Below are 7,292 nucleotides of genomic sequence, written 5' to 3'. Positions count from 1 at the left end.
GCACTTATTTCTCACTATTGAATTTAGGTGTCTAAAAGGCACTTTGGAGCATCTTCCCCGAGTGCTGATTTTTCTGCTTTGGAGTACTGCAGCTCATACTCCGTGATTCCTTTATTCTCACGTATTTCATCCAGTAGACACACCATTGAGGGAAGCGCTCAGAAGTACTAGCAGGATATCAGCAACACATAAGAAGGTCAGTCTCGTCAGACTGGCCAAGATGATTTTGAGGAGAAAAAGAGTGATGTTGAAAGGATGATCAGTGTATTTCTACGCAGGAAGATCTCTGAGCTTATCTAAGTCTCCTAAAGGTAAGCCAGGGCACTTAGGCTATTAACCAGACTACAGGGAGTAATGGAAAATATTTTGCAAGGAGAAATCCTCTACCAGAAATTCAGTGTTCATGTAAAACACAGTTAGTGTATGGCATTCATTTTGTTCTTTGAAGTTTCTTTGTTTACATTTTATTATCTGGAATAGCGTCTTTAATGGTTGGGGAAAAAAAGTTCCTTTGTACGAGAGCAATTAACAATATGAGTCAAGTTCAGGGGCCTTAAGTCTGACATTTGATTGTAACCACAAAGTGGACAGCGCTCTCGAACAGTTTGATTTTCTTTATAAACTCCATGAAAAGTAACTCTCTTGGTTTCCTTGGAAGTATGTGCAAATCCCAGAATGAGAATGTTCCCTCTGATGGAGAGAAGAGGGAAAAAGTAAATCTAACCAGCTACATTTACATGTTTACAGTGCTTGATTTCATCCACTGCATTTCATTGTTTTATTTGGAAGTGTCTTTAAGCAATTTGTATAAAATAATAGATGCCGTTTGTAATTGTCTTGGGCATAGGAGTTATGTAAGATCATGCTCTGATGCTAATAGTTCAGCTATGCTTAACAACTAATTAGCTTGGTTTATAACAAGACCAAACATCAAAAGAGAAGGACCTCTACGCCAAGCATCAGGCTAAGGATAAATCTCATCTGACTTCTGACATCTGCTCTATGGATGTCTACATGAAAAGGGTCACACTAACTCCCAAGGGACACGCTTTATCTTATCCTGATCCCCTTTTTGGAGGCACGCCAGGTTTCTAGCACTCTAGAAATATCTTTATTGACAGTGCAGGGAGCTGAGGACAACTTGCTCAGTGACCTGTGCGCTGCCAGAGGAGGTCAATTCCTCCTGGAGTAATTAATTCAAGAGCCTGGGACTTTCCACTATGATCCTCTTTAACTCAGAAGCCCCTCTTGGTGGTTTGGGGCTGTAAGGACCAGATCTGGAGGTCTGACCTGGCCTATGTATGTCAGTGGCAATTATGAGGCAGGATCAGCCCCATGGCTTTGCAGAGCTCGTTTTTGAGTGTCCACCCAGTTTGTTGGTCCACAGCAGTCCTGGAAGAGCCCTTGGGATCAGTGCTATGGAGGGAAGAAAGTGTCCCTGAGTCCTTGCATCACCAGATGCAGTGGCGTAATTCAACGTCAAGAAAATGCGAAACGCCCTTGGGTCTCCTCGTGACGTCCCTCTTCCAGCCCTGGTGGGCAGGGGACTCCCACAGGTCCAGGGTCACTCTGAAGTCCTGTGAAAAGCCTCAGATGGCACCAGATGCTTCACTGTAGACTGCTGAGAGGAGCCCTATGGCCAGTGGGGGAAGAGTTATGTGGGGGGGCCAGGGCGAGCTGGGGAGTTGCGGCTGCCTTAAGTCAGCCAATTCTTCGCAACTGCCAGTTCCACGCTTTCATGTCACACCAAGGGCTGCTCCTCAAGCGTGGCTCTACAGGGAGTTGCTAGCCGTCATTTCCCGCTTCCCCCAAGTGCACAGATACCTCCAGCTCGCATCGCCCGCAGCTTGCATGCTGCCTGCAGCAAGGAAGGAAGCACCTGCAGAGGTGAGCACCGAGGTGGTTTTTAATCTGCCCGAGCCAGATGAGGAGAGCAGCCCCGGACAGAGCAGGAGTTTAGAAAAGAAAACATTTTTCCTGCCTGAGCCTGACCCCGGTCAACGTGTGCAGCACTTTGTAAAATTAATTGCAAGTTGGGCGGGTAGCGGCGTGGAAGGGAGCTGCGGGTGGTGCGTGTCGTCGGTGCCTGCATGCAGCAGAGAAAGGTCTGGATCCCCCTTCACATGATCGACCTCCGGGGCCTGGGGGGCATTTGATCCGAGATGTGCCCACCGGTTGGTTTGTTTCCTTCGGTGATGCAGCTGCTGCTATTAATGACTTTTATAACGACCCAGATTACAGGATCCTTTAGGGCTATCCTAAAATAGCTTGAAATTTAGGATGAGAAACAATTGGGAAGGAGGTCCCCCAGAATGATGGACTGACTGACTTAAAATCTCTCCTTCCCCTGAAATTCAGCATGCATTTTGAGAAGCAGGCAATCCTCAGGGATGTCGAAGTTGAGCTGTCACACATCCCTAGAGCATCAGACGAACGTGAGGGGTTGTAAGCACCCAACTTTACCTGTGTTTATTTTATAGTCCCACCTTGGCTCCAGCCCGGGTTCATCGTTCATCACCACCGAGCAATGCTACAGACCCAACCCCAGGCTGGATCTGGGCCCCAGCGTTAGAAAATCTGAAAGAAACCTGGGTCTCCGTTTTAAAAAGCCCGTGTTTGTCAGCAGTTACCACTTAGAGAGATCTGAGATATCGATAACGGGCATTTATGGGATCCAATTCTCCAAGGTTTTCAGCGCTTTGGCCCCGATCCAGAAAAACACTTATACGCAATGTTTAGCCTTAAGCACGCGAGCCGCCCCCGTTGGAGTTGTCGTCGTGTTGCCCGAGCGGGCAGACCACCCAACGTAACTCAACCCATGACAAATTTTAGATCTGAAGCTCATCCTTGCGCAGATGGCAGCACCAGAGCCCCGGCGCAGCGTTACGGATCCGGTGGCTTTCTCGTAAGCCCTGCGGCCTTTGCGGCATTTCCCTTCACATCCTAGCTCCTGGAGCCATGCGATTCCATGACAACCTCTTCTGCCTTTTTATTTTCTTAAGAGAAATTTCGAGGCCATGTGGTTCTGGTGAATACCTTGAAAAATTCCACTTAAAAGACAAAAAAAGTCCACACAGCCCAGAAATGATCTTTAAAATAACTCGTTTCATCTCTACGATATAGACAAAATACAATCCACTTACTCTTAACAAAAAAGCAAATAAAAACGATCCACAATGCTTACCATTGTTATTATTTTTATTATTATTGTTGCTCTTACAATTAGAAAACAAAGTTAATGCTGCTTCCCTGAACAGGGTGTAGCTTTTGCTCTAGATGAATAAACCACAGCTCTGCTGAGATATTTAATCAAACTCTGACTGATGAAACTGGTCCTGAGGGGAAAACAAAACAAAACAAAGCATGTTGTACATGTTAAAGTCATTAATCTCAGGTGGATTTTAAGTTTCCTGTTCTTTCTCTCTCTCTCCCAAATCTTGTTTTCTGCTCCGTCTCCCATGTGTAGAGGACAAAGTCATGCGTGGGCTGGCTCCGGTCACCTCTTGGGAGCTAAGCGATGGCGTTTCACCACCCTCTGCCCAAGGCAGGGAAGGCAAATCCTTGGTGGTGGGATGAGGATGTTAAGGACAAACCAGTTAAGGCTGAATTTTCCTCTTGCTCCCCATGTACCCAGGTACCTCCAGAGCCTCCTCCCAGCATCTTCCCCGAGCAGGTAGCCCGAAGTTGGGCAGCCCAAGCCCAGCTCGCTTGGAGGATGCTAACGGTTGTCTACGAGGATCTGTTTTCCATCAAGAAAAGGGATGGTCCCTCAGAGACTCTTTTATCACTTTCCTGACAACGGCACTGTTAATTGTATTCAGATTTTTGCCTCCTTTCCCCGCCCCACTTCCCCTCAGCAAGGGCTTTTGTAGCTGCCTGTGAAACACTCGTGGGCCGCCTGCTTCAGCGTGATTAAGATACTTCCCCTTTTGCAGACTAAACTAAACAATCAGATGGGAGTTTTCTATAATGAATGTCATTTGCCTACTTTGGGGAGCAACCGAAATGATAGAAAACTGGGAGGGGGCGGGGGTGGGGAATTAATCAAAAAATATAAAGCCAGCTGGACGCAGACAAGGTCTAAATCCTCAGATTTGGAAATAGCATTAAGTCCAAACTGTTTTATTAAATCATGGATGTTTTTTTTTTCAAGTGAATAAATGCCACAAAGCCACCGACATAGTGCTTTTCAAGATAGCTTGCCCTTTTCCCTCAGGGGTAATATTGTAACGTTCTGAAATAATAGTATTTATGGGAATATATCAGCTCGACTTTCCCAGCTAGTGTAAATCAACAGAGCTGTGTAGTAGGACGTGGAGCTGGGCCACACTGGACCAGCTGTTAGGGTCTGGCAGGGCATGTTACGGGAGAGGGAACTGTAGCATCACCGGACAGAGACATTCACAATAATTAAAGCCGTTTCATTCAGAAGCTGAAAGACCTCAGTACTTCGGAGCAAAGCCCTGAAAACTGGCTGCCGAGGGGCTGGGGAGCGAAGGAGACTGGTACATGAAGGTCTCGCCCTGCCATTAGGAATTTTTCCCTTGCAAAATTGGCTGGCGACAAATGTTCTCCCAGATATCTTTCAGGCCACGCATGCGCAGAAAATCATTCGGCAGCTACTTTTCAGATGGTTGCTGCACCGAGCATTGCCACCGAGAGCAAGGACACTTCTTCTGGTCTCTCTGTGCTTTGCTGCTGGTGCCAGGAGGAAAGCATCCGAGCCAGGTTGCGAGGAGCAAGATGCACCATGAGCTGTTCCACCAGTACGGTCCCACGTCATAGATTCCCTTTTTATTCCTAGTTGTATGAAAAGGAAAAGAAAACAGAAGGCACTGCCTCCCTCTCATAGAAAGATGCTTTCTGAAAAATTAGAAAATGCCAGACCGTCGGGAGGAAGGTGACCCTAGTTTGCTGGATGAAGCGGGGTTGTGGACCAAGGGAGGCTGCAGCGTATCAGACCTTGTCCTGTGCATGACTCCCATCTCGGTAAGGCACAGCACCCCGCGCACGTTACTAATGCCGGGTGCAGCCACCCCAGCGAAAAAAAGGGCCTGAAACTGAGTAGTTATGGCAAAAGTGGCATAACAGTGTTAATTCATAGACCAGGACATGGGCTGGGGCCACGCAGACACTTAGCTCAAAGAAGCAAAAATCAGACAAAGCCCATGATGGGTTATCTAGAGGAAGCAGCAGAGGTTTTGAGCCTGGACACTCCAAACTGCAAACCTCCAAACACCACAGCCATTTCAGTTCAACGTCTTCAGTAACAGGCAGCTGTGGGCAGAGGCAGACACGAAGTGTGGGGTACCACCATGGCTAAAGGTCTGCTGAGGGTTCATTTCCCACCAGATGGGACTGCAGATGCCTGGTAGGCTTCCTCACACCTTTTTGTGCTCTGCAAAATTACGGTTTCTTCTGACATGGGAAAAGCAGCTGAGGAACGTGGGTCTGACACTGGAGGAGTGAAACGCAGCTGAAGACAATGTGTATATAGAGCATTTCTTCCATCTTACTATTTTTTCGCCAAGCAGAAAGACTCAGGACATCAGCAAGGGAGCAAGAAAAAGAGTCATTACAGAATAGCATTGAAATGCTTAAGTTTTTCTTTGGTCAGAACATCCCTGCCTTGTTGGCTTCATCAGAAACTGGAAATAAAAATAAAACTCCTTAAAAGAATGAAAGTAGACCGTTTCTTTACATATCAAACGAAGCCAAATTCTGTCTTTGGAGAGCAGTGGGATTTGTGCCACCAGCCTGTCTGCATGTCAGCCTAAAGACACCCACCGCTCATCACATCGCGCTGCGGAGACGTTTTAGTCCACCAGCTTTTATGGGGTGACAATAACACAAACCACTGACAAACTACCAAAGGCCTCTTTTTGCCTGCTTGTGGCTGGGGGAGGGAAGGAGGCGAGGAGACCAAACCCATTGCAGCAAAGCAAAGCAGGCGAGGACTAGAAAGGATCTCTAATTCTGCTCTGCAGCCCGCAGTGCTTTTCCCCTCCAGCTCCGCAGAGACGTGTCAGAGGCAGTTGCCTCCTAGAGAGCGGCTGGGTGGGGGGAAAGAAGGATTTGGAGGAAGACTGCGGTGTTACGGACGAATTTCCCCCTGGGAAAGTAGCACTGTCCTCCCCCATTTGTGTAGGAGTGATTTTTCTGGCTGCTTACGGCGTTTTGCTCGGGGAACAGGGTGGCCAAAAATGACCTGAAGGACCTCACAGGCTCTGCTGCCTTCTGCTCCCGGCGCAGACATCCTTCTCCAACATCACCTTTCCTAACAGGGACACAGAGTTGGATGCCCGTTGCAAAAAAAAAGAGCAAGAAAGGGAACCTAACCTCAGCGAAAACTTCCAATGCACAGCAACTTCTGCAACACGCGGGAGCGAGGAGCGAATCCCCCCTGAGGGGTATTAGTCACGTTTGTTACTAAGCTCCGGGGAGCATTGGGATAGTTTATCAATGAGAGTGATCGCTGATACAAAAAGCGAAACAGGAGTGGTGACTCTTCCTTTCCCTGAGTGCTCTGTTTCCTTGCCTTGGCTGTATCTTGGCTAATTCTGCTCAAAAATGAAGAGGCTGGGGAGACGGGGAATAAAGGAACTTATCCATCCCACGCCAGTGAGTGCCTCGAGCCACGCTCTTCTCCTGTCCTTGGGACGGAAAGCAGGGTTGCTTTCCAAGTAGGAGAGTGAAACATAACAATTTAACATTTTGCTGTTGCACCAGTAACTTCAGCATTTATTTCATACTATTGTTAATGCTTGTTTATAATATATAGATATATTGACGTAGGAAGTAGACGAAAGCGCGAGATATATCTTATAAATATTTCTGTACGTCCGCATACGAAAGAAAATATGTACAGCCACAGTTAGTGGTTCTCTGCTGTGTCAGGGCAGGGACCGACACGTTCCCGCTCCCTCCGGCCGGGAAGGGCGGCTGCCCTGCACGGCTGCACTCCCTATGGCCGGGACCGGACCTGCTCCGCTCGCTGCGGTTTCTTGGGGCCGGGACAATCATTTTGCAGGGGGAAAAGCGGCAGCGGCGTAATTCCCTAAGGACTTGATGGCCCAACGTGGTAGGACATCAGTGACTAAGGGCATCGCACCCAAAGGGCACGAGAAAAAGAGAGCAGGAGCTGGGGTTTTTGGGGTTTTTTTTACTTTCCCCACTGGATTTTGACTTTACTTTGTTACTTTATCCTAATGGCTCCGCTACGATCTCATGGAGCCCATAAAGCCCTTCTCAGGGTACCCTATTCTCACTGCCTCCGGGATCCCGTGGGGGTT

The sequence above is a fragment of the Phaethon aethereus genome (genome assembly GCF_964289735.1).
Source record: "Phaethon aethereus genome assembly, chromosome: 1".
Lineage (NCBI taxonomy): Eukaryota > Metazoa > Chordata > Aves > Phaethontiformes > Phaethontidae > Phaethon > Phaethon aethereus.
Note: the sequence above shows the minus strand (reverse complement) of the source record.